Source organism: Hordeum vulgare, chromosome 7H (assembly GCF_904849725.1).
Source record: "Hordeum vulgare subsp. vulgare chromosome 7H, MorexV3_pseudomolecules_assembly, whole genome shotgun sequence".
NCBI classification, from domain to species: Eukaryota; Viridiplantae; Streptophyta; class Magnoliopsida; order Poales; family Poaceae; genus Hordeum; species Hordeum vulgare.
In genome coordinates, this window is record NC_058524.1 from 546,921,591 (window position 1) to 546,940,784 (window position 19,194).

Genomic DNA, 19,194 nt, shown 5'->3' on the forward strand with positions numbered 1-19,194 from the left:
GATTTTTTTTTTTGCATTTTAGGGAATATATAGGCGAAAGATCTAGGTCAGGGGGGCGCTAGGGAGGCCACAAGCCTGCCCACCGCCACCCCCTGGTGGCGGATGGGGGGCTTGTGGGCTCCGTGTAGCCCTCCTGGCTTGGCCCACAAGCCCCCTGTTCTTCTTCCGTTTGGGAAAAAAATCATTTCGGGGATTTTATTCCGTTTGGACTCCGTTCCAAAATCACATCTGAAAAGAGCCAAAAACACAGAAAAAACAGGAACTGGCACTTGACACTGAATTAATAAGAAGTCCCAAAAAAGATATAAAAGGTACATAAAACATCCAAAGATGACAAGATAACAACATGAAACCATAAAAAATTATAGATACGTTTGAGACGTATCAATGTCCAGCTACCATTTCCTCGTCCAGCAGCTCACCGGCTCCTCCGACGGTTGTGAATTCCACCATGTCCCCGAGTGGACAACAAGGCGATCGACACGTTGGCCAAGAATACTGCCTCCACCCAGCAGGCCATCCGAGCTAGGGTCACCCTCAAGCGGTTGCTCAAGCCCTCGATCAAGCCGTCTCTCGAGTTGGAGTCCATCTTCATTCCGGCTGACCCAACTTTTGCTGCCTCTGGCTTGGGGACTTCCCTGATGGATTCCGACTTCGATCCAACTTTAGCCGGATCCGCCCTAGAGGCATTCGGCTCCAGTTCCGTCTCCATCTTAGCAGTGGGAGAGGCGCCCCACGCCGGCATAGGCCCTAGGACTACCGGCTCACACCCGGGGACTACTAGCTCGGATCCGGTTCCCGCCGGCTCCGTGCAAACACCGACCCCAACGACGATATCTGCTCCTTCCTGGGCTCGTCCCATCCTTGCATTCCTCGGGCATGGCAAGCTCATGTCTGATGAGGTCACAGTGCGGCAAGTGCAACGTCGGGCTCCTGCCTACTCCATCATCAACCACGAGCTCATCAAACGCAGTGCAACCGACATCTTCTAGCGCTGCGTGGAGGTGTCCAAGGGGTGCGAAATCCTCAAGGACATCCACTAGGGTGAGTGTGGTCACCACGCCGCCTCGAGATACCTCGTGGACAAGGCATTCCGTCACGGTTTTTACTGGCCGACGGCTCTCGACGACAGCAAGGCCCTGGTGGACAGGTGCGAAGGCCTCCGTCGCTTTAGCAGTCAGAGCCACTTGCTCGCCACGGCCTTGAAAATCATCCCCATCTCGTGGCCCTTTGCCGTCTGGGGACTCGACATGGCGGGGCCATTCAAGACCGGACGAGGCGGCATGCCGCATTAACTGGTGGATGTCGACAAGTTTACTAAGTGTATCGAGGCCAAGGCGATCAAGAAGCTGGAGGCCCAACGACCATCACGTTCATCAAGGACATTATTGTCCACTACAGCGTTCCCGAGAGCATAATCACCGACAACGACACCAACTTCGCCAAGGGCGCAGTAGCCCATTTCTGCTCCGCTCAGGGCATTTGTCTTGACCTTGCGTTGATGGCCCACCCCAATTAAACGACTAGGTGGAGTGGGCCAATGGCCTGATCCTGGCCAACATCACACCGCAGTTCGTCGAGTCGCTAGTTCATTCGGCCGGCTGTTGGATCATCGAGTTGCCGTCTATACTTTGGAGCCTCACGACCACGCCCAACTACTCGACTGGCTTCACACCTTTCTTTAACGTATACGACTTCGAGGCGATCATCCCCACGGATATCGAGTTCGACTCACCTTGCGCGGTGCTCTACACGGAGGCGGAAGCTGATACATCTTCGTCGTATCTATAATTTTTTATTGTTTCATGCCAATATTCTACAACTTTCATATACTTTTGTCAACTTCTTATACTATTTTTGGGAGTAACATATTGATCCACTGCCTAGTGCTAGTTCCTGTTTGTTGCATGTTTTTTGTTTCACAGATTATCCATACCAAACGAAGTCCAAACGCAATAAAAAACTTACGGGGATTTTTTTTGGAATATTTATGATTTTTGGGAAGAAGAATCAACGCGAAACGATGCCCGAGGGGGTCACAAGCCCCCTAGCCGTGGCCTGGGGGTGGGGCCGCGCCTGGCAGGCTTGTTACCAATCCCTAAGTAGGTTGGGGCCCTTCTTTCGCCTCAAGAAACATAATATGCGGAAGAAAATCGTGTTAAAATTTCAGCCCAATCGGAGTTACGGATCTCCGGGAATTTAAGAAACGGTGAAAGGAGAATCTGGGAGCGCACAAACAGAAGGACACAGAGAGAGAGATCCAATCTCGGAGGGGCTCCCGCCCCTCCGCCGCCATGGAGACCATGGACCAGAGGGGAAACCCTTCTCCCATCTAGGGAGGAGGTCAAGGAAGAAGAAGAAGAAGGGGGCTCTCTCCCCCTTTCTCCCGGCGGCGCCGGAACGCCGACCGGGACATCATCGTGTGACGGCGATCTGCACCAACACCTTTGTCATCTTCACCAACACCTCCATCACCTTCCCCCATCTATATTCTGCTGTCCACTCTCGCGCAACCCACTGTACCCTCTACTTGAACATGGTGCTTTATGCTTCATATTATTAGCCAATGATGTGTTGCCATACTATGATGTCTCAGTAGATTTTCGTTGTCCTATTGGTGATTGATGAATTGCTATGATTGGTTTAATTTGCTTGTGGTTATGTTGCTGTCCTTTGGTGCCCATCATATGAGCGCGCACGTGGATCACACCATAGGGTTAGTAGTATGTTGATAGGACTATGTATTGGAGGGCAAGGGTGACAGAAGCTTCAGCCTATCATAGAAATTGATGCATACGGGATTGAAGGGGGGCCAATATATCTTATTGCTATGGTTGGGTTTTACCTTAATGAACGTTAGTAGTTGCGGATGCTTGCTAATTTTTTCTATCATAAGTGCATAGAATTCCAAGTAAGGGATGACATGCTAGCAGTGGCCTCTCCCACATAAAACTTGCTATCGGTCTAGTAACGTAGTCAATTGCTTAGGGACAATTCTGCAACTCCTACCACCACTTTTCCACACTCGTTAAACTAACGTAATTTTTGCTTTATCTAACCAGCCCCTAGTTTTTATTTACGTGTTCTTTCTTTTCTTGCAAGCCTATCCTATCACTCCTACAAAGTACTTCTAGTTTCATACTTGTTCTAGGTAAAGCGAACGTAAAGTGTGCGTAGAATTGTATCGGTGGTCGATAGAACTTGAGGGAATATTTGTCCTACCTTTAGCTCCTCGTTGGGTTCGACAGTCTTACTTATCGAGAAAGGATACAATTGATCCCCTATACTTGTGGGTTATCAAGACCTTTTTCTGGCGCCGTTGCCGGGGAGAGATAACGTGGGGTGAATATTCTCGTTTGTGCTTGTTTGCTTTATCACTAAGTAGATTTATTTGCTAAGTTGTTCTCTATCTTTAGTTATGGATATGGAACATGAAATACCAAAAAAATTAGTTGTACTTGTTACTCATGGAGATGGGGAACCTTCTAAAACCCTCGATGCTCGTTATGTGGAAAATATTATGCACTTCTTTAATAATTCTGAGAAAACCCCATTCAATTATATAATGGGATACACGTTGGATCAACGTGAATACTTTAGGGATTATCGCTTGACTCAAAAAGGGAAACTATTATGGGATCAAATTCATATGTTGAAATGGTATGCTTGGGAGCTATGCTCGAGATATGATATTACTTGTTGCTCTAGGATGAAGGCTCAACACCTTCCCTTTTCTTGTAAATTTAATGCTAATGAAACCTTGGCTTCTTATGCTAATGGTATATATGATTACTATGATGTGGAACAAATAGAAGAGTTTGTTGCTTTTATGGGTGCTTATGAAATTGAAGCTCTGTTTAAATGGTGTGATGATAATGATGATGCTGCTTACCGATCTGAAAATTTGGTTATGCTTCGTTATTGTTACACTAATTATGAATATAATGCCCATATTTATCGATTTATGGAGAAATTCTACGCTGCCCAAGAAGACACTTATATTTTGCAGGAAACTATGGAAGAAGAAAATGCTGAAACTGTGAGCTCATTAGATGAAAAAGATGACGAGGAGAGCGAAGAACAAAAGGAGGAAGAGCGAACTAGCTACCCGTGCCCACCTTCTAATGAGAGTAACTCTTCAACTCATACATTGTTTAATTTCCCTTCATTCTTACCGAAGGATGAATGCTATGTTGATTGCTATGATCCCTTGGATTCGTTTGAAATATCCCTTTTTGATGAACTTGATGCTTGCTATGCTTGTGGCCTTGATGCCAATATGAATGATGCTTATGAAGATGAACTTGCTATAGTTCCTTATGTCAAACATGAATTTTTTGCTATCACACCCACTTATGATAGTCCTATTATCTTTTTGAACTCTCCCAACTACACTATATCGGAGAAGTTTGCTCTTGTTAGGGATTACATAGATGGGTTGCCTTCTACTATTACACATGATGATTTTGATGAATATACTATGCATGTGCTTGCTGCTCCTACTTGCAATTATTATGAGAGAGGAACTACATCTCCACCTCTCTATGTTTCCAATACGATAAAATTGCAACAAACTGCTTATGCTATGTATTGGCCTTTACTTGATGTGCATGAATTGTTCTTTTATGACATGCCAATGCATAGGAAGAGAGTTAGAATTCGTCATTGCATGATATATGTTACCTTGTGGTCACTACTAAATCACAAATCATTGTTAATTAAAATTGGCTTTGATATACCTTGGGATCCGGGTGGATCCATTACTTGAGCACTTTATGCCTAGCTTAATGGATTTAAAGAAAGCGCTGCCTGGGAGACAACCCGGAAATTTTAGAGAGTCATTTATTTCTGTTGAGTGCTTTTATTTAGTTTAAAAACAAAAAAATATAGAGGGGAACTTAAAACTTTTTCAAAAAGAGAAGCGATTGAAAGGTGATGCATTGCGGAAGTGAGGGTCGACCTTGAACACTTGTGTTCATGCTCATGGAAACAATGTAGATTTTTTCATGGAAGTTTCTCGCAAAAATAATTATCCCCTTGTACAATTCCATTGTATTATAAAAATAATGTGCCAAGTAAAGCCTTTATGATTAGTTTGGGTGATAGTTGTTTGATCATGCTGAAAAAGATAGAAACTTTGTGCTCACGAAATTATTTTTATTTCCTATCCAGAAAGAGCTTTTGAGTTGATTCTTTTTTATGCTGATTTATATGAAAAATTCCCTAAGTTTCATAATTTGTTAGAATTTTTGGAGAATCAGAAGTATCGTATAAGTTCAGATTACTACAGATTGTTCTGTTTTTGACAGATTCTGTTTTCTATGCATTGTTCTCTTATTTTGATGAATCTATGGGTAGTATCAGGGGGTATGAACCATGGTGAAGTTGGATTACAGTAGATATAATGCTAATATTAATTTGGAATGAGTTCACAGCAGTACTTAAAGTGGTGATTTACTTTATTATACTAACGGATCTCACAAAGGTTTTGTTGAGTTTTGTGTGATTGAAGTTTTCAAGTTTTGGGTGAGACCACGATGGATGAAGGAATAAGGAGATGAAAGAGCCTAATCTTGGGGATGCCCAAGGCACCCCAAGGTAATACTCAACGAAGAATCAAGCGTCTAAGCTTGGGGATGCCCCGGAAGGCATCCCCTCTTTCGTCTACAATCTAACGGTAATTTTACTCGGAGCTATATTTTTATTCGTCACATGATATGTGCAAATGCTTGGAGCGTCTTTTGTGTTTATTTTTCCTTTTTATTTTATGCACCATGCTGGTATGAGATAGTCCTTGGTTGATTTATAGAATGCTCTTTGCCCTTCACTTATATCTTTTGAGTATGGCTTTATAGAATGCTTCATGTGCTTCACTTATATCATTTGAAGTTTGGATTGCCTGTTTCCCTATACATAGAAAACCGCCAATTGTAGAATGCTCTTTTGCTTCACTTATATTTGTTAGAGCGGGGCATATCTTTTGTAGAAAGAATTAAACTCTCATGCTTCACTTATACCTATTTAGAGAGTTAACAGGAGTTGGTCATTCACATGGTTAGTCATAAAATCCTACATAAAACTTGTAGATCACTAAATATGATATGTTTGATTCCTTGCAATAGTTTTGCGACATGAAGATGAGATATTAGAGTCATGCTAGTGAGTAATTGTGTATTCGTAGAAATACTTGTGTTAAGGTTTGTGATTCCCGTAGCATGCACCTACGGTGAACCGTTATGTGACGAAGTCGGAGCATGATTTATTTTTTGATTTTCATCCTTTGTGTGGAAGTCGGGATCGCGCGATGGTTAGCTCCTACCAACCCTTCCCCTTGGAGCATGCTTGTAGTACCTTGTTTCGATGACTAATAGACTTTTGCAATAAGTATGTGAGTTCTTTATGACTAATGTTGAGCCCATGGATTATACACACTCTCACCCTTCCACCATTGCTAGCCTCTCTAGTACCGCGCAACTTTCGCCGGTGCATTACACCCACCATACACCCTTCCTCAAAACAGCCACCATACCTACCTATTATGACATTTCCATAGCCATTCCGAGATATATTTCCATGCAATTTACATCGTTCCGTTTATTATGACATGCACCATCATTGTCATATTGCTTTGCATGATCATAAGATAGCTAGCATGATGTTTTCATGGTTTGTATTTTTTATGTCATTGCTACGCTAGATCATTGCACATCCAGGTACACCACCGGAGGCATTCATATAGAGTCATATTTTGCTGTAAATATCGAGTTGTAAGTAAATAAAAATGTGATGATCATCATTATTAGAGCATTGTCCCATGTGATGAAGTAATAAAAGAGGACAAAGAGCCCACAAAAAAATGAAAATGAAAAAAAATGAAAAAAAGAGGCCAAAGAGCCCAAACAAAAAAAATGAGAGAAAAAGAGAGAAGGGACAATGCTACTATCCTTTACCACGGTTGTGCTTCAAAGTAGCACCATGATCTTCATGATAGAGAATCTCCTATGTTGTCACTTTCATATACTAGTGGGAAATTTTCATTATAGAACTTGGCTTATATATTCCAATGATGGGCTTCCTCAAATTGCCCTAGGTCTTCGTGAGCAAGCGAGTTGGATGCACACCCACTAGTTTCTTTTTGATATTTCATACACTTATAGCTCTAGTGCATCTGTTGCATGGCAATCCCTACTCACTCACATTGATATCTATTGATGGGCATCTTCATAGCCCGTTGATACGCCTAGTTGATCTGAGACTATATCCTCCTTTCTGTCTTCTCCACAACCACCGTATTCTATTCCACCTATAGTGCTATGTCCATGGTTCACGCTCATGTATTGCGTGAAAGCTGAAAAAGTTTGAGAACACTAAAGTATGAAACAATTGCTTGGCTAAAACCGGGGTTGTGCATGATTTAAATACGTTGTGTGGGGAAGATGGAGCACAACCAGACTATATGATTTTGTAGGGATAACTTTCTTTGGCCATGATATTTTGAGAAGACATGATTGCTTTGTTACTATGCTTGAAATATTATTTGTCTTTATGTCAAATGATAGACTATTGCTTCGAATCACTCGTGTTTTGGTATTCATGCCATGATTAGATTATATGATCAAGATTATGCTAGGTAGCATTCCACATAAAAAATTATCTTTTTTATCATTTACCTACTCGAGGACGAGCAGGAATTAAGCTTGGGGATGCTGATACATCTCCGTTGTATCTATAATTTTTGATTGTTTCATGCCAATATTCTACAACTTTCATATACTTTTGACAAATTTTTATACTATTTTTGGGACTAACATATTGATCCAGTGCCCAGTGCCAGTTCCTGTTTGTTGCATGTTTTTTGTTTCGCATATTATCCATACCAAACGAAGTCCAAACGCAATAAAAACCTACGGGGATTTTTTTTGGATTATTTATGATTTTTGGGAAGAAGAATCAACGCGAAACAATGCCCGAGGGGGTTACAAGCCCCCTAGCCGCGGCCTGGGGGTGGGGCCGCGCCTGGCAGGATTGTGACCAATCCCTAAGGCGGTTGGGGCCCTTCTTCACCAAAAGAAAGATAATATCTGGAAGAAAATCCTGTTAAAATTTCAGCCCAATTGGAGTTATGGATCTCTGGGAATTTAAGAAACGGTGAAAGGAAGAATCTGGGAGTGTAGAAACAGAAGGACACAGAGAGAGAGAGAGAGATCCAATCTCGGAGGGGCTCCCGCCCCTCCGCCGCCATGGAGACCATGGACCAGAGGGGAAACCCTTTTCCCATCTAGGGAGGAGGTCAAGGAAGAAGAAGAAGAAGAAGGGGGACTCTCTCCCCCTCTCAACCGGCAGCGCCGGAACGCCGCCCGGCACATCATTGTGTGACGGCGATCTACACCAACACCTCCGTCATCTTTACCAACACCTCCATCACCTTCCCCCATCTATATTCAGCGGTCCACTCTCCCGCAACCCGCTGTACCCTCTACTTGAACATGGTGCTTTATGCTTCATATTATTATCCAATGATGTGTTGCCATCCTATGATGTCTGAGTAGATTTTCGTTGTCCTATCGGTGATTGATAAATTGCTATGATTGGTTTAATTTGCTTGTGGTTATGTTGTTGTCCTTTGGTGCCCATCATATGAGCGCGCGCGTGGATCACACCATAGGGTTAGTAGTATGTTGATAGAACTATGTATTGGAGGGCAAGGGTGAGAGAAGCTTCAGCCTAGCATTGAAATTGATGCATACGGGATTGAAGGGGGACCAATATATCTTATTGCTATGGTTGGGTTTTGCCTTAATGAACGTTAGTAGTTGCGGATGCTTGCTAATAGTTCTAATCATAAGTGCATAGAATTCCAAGTAAGGGATGCCATGCTAGCAGTGGCCTCTCCCACATAGAACTTGCTATCGGTCTAGTAACGTAGTCAATTGCTGAGGGACAATTCTGCAACTCCTACCACCACTTTTCCACACTCGTTAAACTAACGTAGTTTTTTGCTTTATCTAACCAACCCCTAGTTTTTATTTACGTGTTCTTTGTTTTCTTGCAAGTCTATCCTATCACTCCTACAAAGGACTTCTAGTTTCATACTTGTTCTACGTAAAGCGAACGTAAAGTGTGCGTAGAGTTGTATCGGTGGTCGATAGAACTTGAGGGAATATTTGTCCTACCTTTAGCTCCTCGTTGGGTTCGACACTCTTACTTATCGAGAAAGGCTACAATTGACCCCTATACTTCTGGGTTATCAGAAGCCAAGGAAGCAAGAGAACACAGTTGAAAGGACGTGGATGTCGCCTAGAGGGGGGGGGTGAATAGGCTCTTTAAAATAATTATGGTTTAGGCTTGAACAAATGCGGAATAAAACTAATGTTTAATTTGTCAATCACAAAACCTAAAACAACTAGGCTCACCGATGTGTACCAACAACTTATGCTAAGCAAGATAAACAACTAAGTGATAGCAAGATATATGGCAAGAAACAATATGGCTATCACAAAGTAAAGTGCATAAGTAATGGGTTCGGGTAAGAGATAACCGAGGCACGTGGAGACGACAATGTATCCCAAAGTTCACACCCTTGCAGATGCTAATCTTTGTTTGGAGCGGTGTGGAGGCACAATGCTCCCCAAGATGCCACTAGGGCCAAGATAATTTTTGATGGTTTCATGCTATTATCTTGTCAGACTTTGGATGTATTGCATGCCTTTTATATATTTTTTGGGACTAACTTATTAACTCAGTCCCAAGTGCCAGTTCCTGTTTTTTCCATGTTTTTGACCCCTTTCAGAGGAGATTTTGAAACAGAGTCCAAACGGAAGATAATCCCCGAAAAGATTTTTTCCGTAACGGAAGAAGATAGGGAAGCTTGAGAGACAAGGCAGGGGGGCCTCAGGGGCCCCACAAGCCCCCACCCCGCGGCCAGGGGGAGGCCACGGCCCACGGGCTTGTGGGTCCCCTGGACGCCCTCTGCCCTAGGGGTTGTGCCTATATATTCCCTAAAAATCCCCAAAAAATCAGGAGATCATCGAAAGTACTTTTCCGCCGCTGCAAGCTTCTGTCTCCGCAAGATCCCATCTGGGGCACATTCTGGTGCCCTGCCGGAGGGGGGATTCGGACACGGAGGGCTTCTTCATCAACACCATGACCTCTCCGATGATGCGTGGGTAGTTCACCATAGACCTACGGGTCCATAGCTAGTAACTAGATGGCTTCTTCTCTCTCTTGGATCTTCAATACAAAGTTCTCCATAATCTTCATGGAGATCTATCCGATGTAATCTTCTTTTGCGGTGTGTTTGTCGAGATCTGATGAATTGTGGATTTATGATCAGATTATCTATGAATCTTATTTGAGTTTCTTCCGATCTCTCTTATGCATGATTTCATATCCTTGTATTTCTCTTTGAGTTGTGGGTTTTGTTTGCCCAACTTGATCTATGATTCTTGCAATGGGAGAAGTGCTTGGTTTTGGGTTCATACCATGCGGTGACCTCACCCAGTGACAGAAGGGGTAGCGAGGCACGCATCGTGTTGTTGCCATCAAGGGTAAAAAGATGGGGTTTTCATCATTGGTTTGAGATTATCCCTCTACATCATGTCATCTTGCTTAAGGCGTTACTCTGTTCGTCATGAACTCAATACACTAGATGTATGCTGGATAGCGGTCGATGTGTGGAGTAATAGTAGTAGATGCAGAAAGTATCGGTCTACTTGTCTCGGACGTGATGCCTATAAGTATGATCATTGCCTTATATATCGTCATGACTTTGCGCGGTTCTATCAATTGCTCGACAGTAATTTGTTCACCCACCATAATACTTGCTATTTTGAGAGAAGCCTCTAGTGAACACTATGGACCCTAGGGTCTACTCCACACCATATTTTCAGCCTTACACTTTTTACTTCGTTGCACTTTCCGCCTTCAGAGCTCACTTTGCAAACAATCTTGAAGGGATTGACAACCCCTTTGAAGCGTTGGGTGCAAGCTTGTTTGTGTTTGCGCAGGTATTCTGGACTTGACGAGACCCTCCTTCTGGATCGATACGTTGGTTCTCAAACTGAGGGAAATACTTACTGCTCCTGTGCTGCATCACCCTTTCCTCTTCAAGGGAAAAACCAACACAAGCCCAGCCTCCTTCAACGTGTCAATTTCTGGCGCTGTTGTTTGTGGGATAGCAGGCCACCGTAATCTCCTCACACCCTCACACAATGCAAGATATCATGATTCCACTAAGGGACCCTTGAGGGCGGTCACCGAACCCGTACAAACAAGGTTGGGGCAACCTTCACAACTTAATTGGAGGGTCCCAACAACACCACGAAGCTTCACCAAAAAGGCATATGGCTTCGAGGTGAACACAAATGCTCAGGTAAATCTCCACAACTTAATTGGAGACCCCGACACTTTCCCGGAGCTTTACACCACAATGATTGAGCTCTGAGGCACCACCAAGCTTCTAGGGGTACCAAGTACCCAAGGGTAATAAGCTTCTCAACTTCTCACTTCCACGTATCACCGTGGAGAACTCAAACCGATGCAACTAATGCAATGGCAAGAACAAACAAAGTGTTAAAGTCCCTCACACTCAAATCCCTCCACATCAACATAAGCTATGGAGAAATATGAGAGGAAGAACAAGGAGCTCACAAAGAACTCCAAGATCAAGATCCAAGGGGTTCCCCTCACATAGAGGAGAAAGTGATTGGTGGAGATGTGGATCTAGATCTCCTCTGTCTTTTCCCTCAAGAACTAGTAAGAATCATTGGAGGGATTGAGAGTTAGTAAGATCTAAGAAGGTCAACAATGGGGGAAGAACACGAGATCAACCGATAGATAAGGTCCAATGGGGAAGAAGACCTCCTTTATATAGTGGGAGAACAAATCCAACCGTTACCCCCACTCACAGCCTGACTGGAGCGGTACTACCGCTCCCAGAACGTCCGAGGGAGCGGTAGTACCGCCTGATACGTCTCCAACGTATCTATAATTTTTGATGGTTTCATGTTATTATCTTGTCAAACTTTGGATGTTTTGTATGCCTTTTATATCTTCTTTGGGACTAACTTATTAACTCAGTGCCAAGTGCTAGTTCCTGTTTTTTCGTGTTTTTGACCCTTTCCAGAGGAGGATTTTAAACGGAGTCCAAACGGAATAAAACTTCCGAAAATATTTTTTTCGGAACAGAAGATACGCAGGAAGCTTGGGAACCAAGGCACGGAGTCCCGGGGAAGGCCACAAGCCCCCATGGCGCGGCCAGGGGGGTCGCGCCTCCCAGGCTTGTGGGCTCCCTGGGCCTCCCCTGCCCTAGCTCCTTCGCATATAAATTCCCTAAAATCCCTAAAAAAATAGGGGGGGTCCACGAAAATACTTTCCCGCCGCCACAAGCTTCTGTCTCCGCAAGATCCCATCTGGGGTACGTTCTGGTGCCCTGCCGGAGGGGAGATTCGTATACGGAGGGCTTCTTCATCAACACCATGACCTCTCCGATGATGCGTGAGTAGTTCACCATAGACCTACGGGTCCATATCTAGTAGCTAGATGGCTTATTCTCTCTCTTGGATCTTCAATACAAAGTCCTCCATCATCTTCATGGAGATCTATCCGATGTAATCTTCTTCTACGGTGTGTTTGTCGAGATCCGATGAATTGTGGATTTATGATCAGATTATCTATGAATGTTATTTGAGTTTCTTGTGATCTCTCTTATGCATGATTTCATATCCTTGTAATTTTCTTTGAGTTGTGGGTTTTATTTGGCCAACTTGATCTATGATTCTTGCAATGGGAGAAGTGCTTGGTTTTGGGTTCAGACCTTGCGGTGACCTAACCTAGTGACAGAAGGGGTAGCGAGGCACACATCATGTTGTTGCCATCAATGGTAAAAAGATGGGGTTTTCATCATTGGTTTGACTTTATCCCTCTACATCATGTCATATTGCTTAAAGCGTTACTCTGTTCGTCATGAACTCAATACACCAGATACATGCTGGATAGCGGTCGATGTGTGGAGTAGTAGTAGTAGATGCACAAAGTATCGGTCTACTTGTCTCGGACGTGATGCCTATATGTATGATCATTGCCTTAGATATCGTCATGAATTTGCGCGGTTCTATCAATTGCTCAACAGTAATTTGTTCACCCACCGTATTATTTGCTATTTTGAGAGAAGCCTCTAGTGAACTCTATGGCCCCCGGGTCTACTTCATACCATATTTTCAGCCTTACTTATTTACTTCATCGCACTTTCCGCCTTCAGATCTCACTTTGCAATCAATCTTGAAGGGATTGACAACCCCTTTATAGCGTTGGGTGCAAGCTCTTTTGTGTTTGCGCAGGTACTCTGGACTTGACGCGATTCTCCTACTGGATTGATACCTTGGTTCTCAAACTGAGGGAAATACTTACTGCTCCTCTGCTGCATCACCCTTTCCTCTTCAAAGGAAAAACCAACGCAAGCCAAGTCTCTGTCAACGTGCCAATTTCTGGCGCTATTGTTTGAGAAGTAGCAGAAGGATTTCTGGCGCCGTTGCCGGGGAGGATCAAGTCAAGAACTCATCCAAGTAAGTGTCGCAAACTGATCCCTTGCATTTACCTTTTTGCCTCTCGTTTTCCTCTCCCCCACTTCTGAAAAACAAAAAATTTACAAAAATATTTGCCTTTTTTCGTTTGCCTTTTTCGTTTGCTTGCTTTCTGTTTTCTTGTGTGCTATGTGCCTTCAATTTTCTTGCATCTGCGCTTGCTGAAAATCTAGTGATATGGATCCTCATCCACTTGCTAATCTCTTTAAGAGATCCAATTATGTTGATCCAATTGCTAGTGAGTTGAGTGCACTTGACTTTCTCTATGGAGTTTTGCTTGAGATGCGTGAATTTGAAAATCGTGATGAAGAAATTCATTAAGTGATTCACGAGGGGTCCTTGAATCAAAAGCATGATTGCAATGGTTTCACTATAAATCCTATTAGTGTCAATCATGCCAAAAATATGCAAAACCCTAAGCTTGGGGATGCTAGTTTTGCTATGTCCACTACTTGTTGCAATAATCATGATTGGGGTAATGATTTTTCTTATGATCTTGAAAATTTGTTTAAGCCTCATGCTGAATATGATATTCGCAATAATATTGAAAGTGGGTTTGGAGAAGTCATGACTTTAGTTGATGATAATCCCACTATTTTTGAAGAGGGTCAACTTTGCATGCATGTGGATCATGAAAAGAATATCCTTTGTGATAGCTATATTGTTGAATTTGATTTTGACCCCACATGTAATTGCTATGAGAGAGGAAAGTATTGTGGTAGAAACTTTCATGTTTACCTCTCGTTATGTGGAGATTGCTATTGTCTCTTTCTTCTTCCTTGCATATGGTAACTATTGGTTGTCTTGACAATCTTTTTTACTATAAAATTCCTATGCATAGGAGAAGTATGTTAGACTTAGATGTGATTTTCACATGCTTTATGATGCTCTCGTTGTGCTTCAATTCTTGTCTTTTGTGTGAGCATCATTAAATTATCAATGCCTAGCTAAGGGCGTTAAACAATAGCGCTTGTTGGGAGGCAACCCAATGAATTTATCTTTTTCTTTCTGTTTTATTGCGTCCACACCATCATAATTCTGTTATGATAGTGTCTTTTGTGTTTATTTTTGTGTTTGAGCCAAGCAAAACCTTTATGACTAGTCTTGGTGATGGTTGTTTGATCCTGCTGGAAAAAGACAGAAACTTTTCGCTCACGAGATTATTTTTCATTTTTATTCAGAAAGAGATTTTGAGTTGATTCGTTTTGCTGCTGGTTCACATGCCTTTTTCCCAGACATTCATAATTGTTCAAAATTTTTGAGGTACCATAAGTATACGAAGTATACAGATTGCTATAGACTCGTCTGTTTTTGATAGATTCTGTTTTTGTTGAGTTGGTTGCTTGTTTTGATGAAACTATGGATAGTATCAGGGGTACTAGCCATGGAAAAGTTATAATATAGTAATCTAACACCAATATAAATAGAAATCAAGATTTCTATAGTACCTAAATAGGTGGTAATTTGTTTTCTTGTGCTAATGATATCACGAGTTTCTGTTTAAGTTTTGTGTTGTGAAGTTTTGAAGTTTTGGGTGATGTTCTCATGGACAAAGGGATAAAGAGTGGAAGGAGCTCAAGCTTGGGGATTCCCAAGGCATCCCAAGCCAAATTCAAGGACACCAAAAAGCCTAAGCTTGGGGATGCCCCGGGAAGGCATCCCCTCTTTCGTCTTCAATCCATCAGTAACATTACTTGGAGCTATATTTTTATTCACCATATGATATGTGTTTTGCTTGGAGCGTCTTGTATCGTAGGAGTCTTTTCTTTTTGTTGTGTCACAATCATCCTAGCTGAACACCTTTTGAGAGAGACATGCACTCATCGTGAATTTGCTAAAATGCTCACCGTGCTTCACTTATATCTTTTGAGCTAGATAATTTTGCTCTATGTGCTTCACTTAGATCTTTTAGAGCACGGCGGTGCGTGACTTGGTAGTTGGTTTGTGCTATGAAAGTAGTACCTAAGGTGATAGGTACCCAAAGAGGATACAAAAACCTCCATCTTCATGTGCATTGAGTAGAAAGAGAAGTTTGATTCCTGTCAATTAGTTTTGAGACGTGGATTTGGTAATATTAAGAGTTATGTTAGTAGGGTGTTGTGAATCTAGAAATACTTGTGTTGAAGTTAGTGATTCCCGTAACATGCACGTATGGTGAACCGCTATGTTAGGAAGTCGGAGCATAATTGATCTACTGATTGTCATCCTTTGTGTTGTGGTCGAGATCGCGCGATGGTTAACACCTACCAACCCTCCCCCTAGGAGTATGCGTTTAGCAGTTTGTTTCGATTACGAATAAAAACTTTCGCAATAAGTATGTGAGTTCTTCATGACTAATGTGAGTCCATGGTATAGATGCACTTTCACCTTCCACCATTGCTAGCCTCTCTAGTACCGCGCAATTTTCGCCGGTGCACAAACCCACCATATGCCTTCCTCAAAACAGCCACCATACCTACCTACTATGGCATTTTCATAGCCATTCCGAGATATATTGCCATGCAACTCCCACCGTTCCGTCTCATGACTTGTGGCGTCACTCTCATGTTGCCATTGCATGATTGTAAGATAGCTAGTGAGATGTTTCAACGTCATACGCCAAGCTAGATCATTGCACATCCCAGTACACTGCCGAGGGCATTTCCTATAGAGTCATCATCGTTCTAAGCTTTGAGCTGTGAGTAAATAAAAGTGTGATGATCATCATTATTAGAGCATTGTCCCATGTGAGGAAATAAAAAAATAAAAAAATAGGCCAAAGTTGCCCACAATAATAAAAAAAAGAGAAAAAAGAGGCCAAAGAGCCCAAATAAAAAAATAGAAAAAAACGAGAAGGGACAATGCTACTATACCTTTCCACGCTTGTGCTTCATAATAGCACCATGTTCTTCATGACCGGGAGCCTCTTGTTTTGTCACCACCATATACTAGTGGGAATCTTTATTATATAACTTGGCTTGTATATTCCAATGATGGGCTTCCTCAAAATTGCCCTAGGTCTTCGTGAGCAAGCAAGTTGGATGCACACCCACTAGTTCTCCTTTTGAGCTTTCACATACTTATAGCTCTAGTGCTTCCTTTGTATGGCCATCCCTACTCATTCACATTGATATCTATTAATGGGCATCTCCATAGCCCTTTGATACGCCGAGTCAATGTGACCATCTCCTCCTTTTTGTCTCACAACCACCACACTCTATTCCACCTATAGTGCTATATCCATGGCTCACGCTCATGTATTGCGTGATAGTTGTAAAAGGTTTGAGAAAGTAAGAGTGCGAAAACAATTACTTGGCCAATACCGGGGTTGTGCATGATTTAAATTAGTTGTGTGAGGATGATGGAGCATAGCCAGACTATATGATTCTGTAGGGATAACTTTCTTTGGCCTTGTTATTTCGAAAGTTCATAATTACCTTGCTAGTTTGCTTGAAGTATTATTGTTTTCATGTTAATAGCAAACTATTGTTTTGAATCTTACGGATCTGAACATTCATGTCAAATGAAAGAAGTTACAAAGGACAACTATTCTAGGTAGCATTCCACATCAAAAATTCAGTCTTTATCACTTCCCTACTCGAGGACGAGCAGGAGTTAAGCTTGGGGATGCTTGATACATCTCCAACGTATCTATAATTTTTTATGGTTTCATGCTATTATCTTGTCAAACTTTGGATGTTTTGTATGCCTTTTATATCTTTTTTGGGACTAACTTATTAACTCAGCGCCAAGTGCGAGTACTTTTTTTTCCGTGTTTTTGACCCTTTTAAGAGGACGATTTTAAATGGAGTCCAAACGGAATAAAACTTCCGAAAAGATTTTTTCCGGAACAGAAGATACGCAGAAAGCTTGGGAACCAAGGCAGGGAGTCCCGGGGGAGGCCACAATCCCCCATGGCGTGGCCAGGGGGCTCGTGCCTCCCAGGCTTGTGGGCTCCCTGGGCCTCCCCTGCCCTAGCTCCTTCGCCTATAAATTCCCTAAAATCCCTAAAAAAATAAGGGGGGTGATACGTCCATTTTGCATCATGCTTTCATGTTGATATTTATTGCTTTTTGGGCTGTTATATTACTTGTGGTACCATATTTATGCCTTTTCTCTCTTATTTTGCAAGGTTTATTTGAAGAGGGAGAATTCACGCAGCTGGAATTCTGGACTGGAAAAGGAGCAAATCCTAGTCCACTATTCTGCACATCTCCAAATGCCCTGAAAAGTTACGTGGATTTTTTCTGGAATATATAAAAAATATTGGGCGAAAGAACTACCGGAGGGGGGGGCCACCAGGGCTCCACAAGCCCCCACTCCGCCACCACCCCTTGGTGGCGGAGGGCAAGCTTGTGGGCTGCCTGGCGGCCCACTAGCTCCCCCCTTTTTCTATATGAAGGGTTTTGGTCTCGAGAAAATCAATAGGGAGCTTTTTCATGGTTTCGCCGCCGCCACGAGGCGGAACTTGAGCAGATCCAATCTAGAGCTCCGGTAGGACGATCCTGCCGGGGAAACTTCCCTCCTGGAGGGGGGAATCGCCGCCATCGTCATCACCAACACTCCTCTCGTCGGAGGGGAGGCATCTTCATCAACGTCTTCATCAGCACCATCTCCTCTCCAATCCCTAGTTCATCTCTTGTAATCAATCTTCGTCTCGCAACTCCGATTGGTACTTGTAAGGTTGCTAGTAGTGTTGATTACTCTTTGTAGTTGATGCTAGTTGGATTACTTGGTGGAAGAGTTTATGTTCAGATCCTTGATGCTATTCATTACACCTCTGATCATGATTATGATTATGTCTTGTGAGTAGTTACTTTTGTTCCCGACGACATGGGCTAAGTTATGTTAAGAATAGTCATGTGAATTTGATATTCGTTCAGTATTTTGATATGCTGTATGTTGTCTTTTCCTCTAGTGGTGTTATGTGAACGTCGACTACATAACACTACACCATATTTGGGCCTAGAGGAAGGCATTGGGAAGTAGTAATTAGATGATGGGTTGCTGGAGTGACAGAAGCTTAAACCCCAGCCTATGCGTTGCTTCGTGAGGGGCTGATTTGGATCCACTAGTTCAATGCTATGGTTAGACTTTGTCTTCATTCTTATTCTGTACTTGCGGATGCTTCCGAGAGAGGTTAATCATAAGTGGGATGCTTGTCCAAGTAAGGGCAGTACCCAAGCGCCGGTCCACCCACATATCAAACTATCAAAGTAACGAACGCGAATCATATGAATATGATGAAACTAGCATGACAGAAATTCCCGTGTGTCCTCGGGAGCGTTTTTCCTCCTATCAGACTTTGTTCAGGATTGTCCCTTGCTACAAAAGGGATTGGGCCACTTGCTGCACCGTTGCTACTACTTGTTACTTGTTACTTTTTGCTCGCTACGTTTCACCTCGCTACACAATCACTTGTTACCGCTACTTTCAGTGCTTGCAGTTATTACCTTGCTGAAATCCGTTTATCGGAGCCTTCTCCTCCTCGTTGGGTTCGACACTATTACTTATCGAAAGGACTATGATTGATCCCCTATACTTGTGGGTCATCAGGACTCTTTTCTGGCGCCGTTGTCGGGGAGTGAAGCGCCTTTGGTAAGTGGAAATTGGTAAGGAAACATCTATATACTGT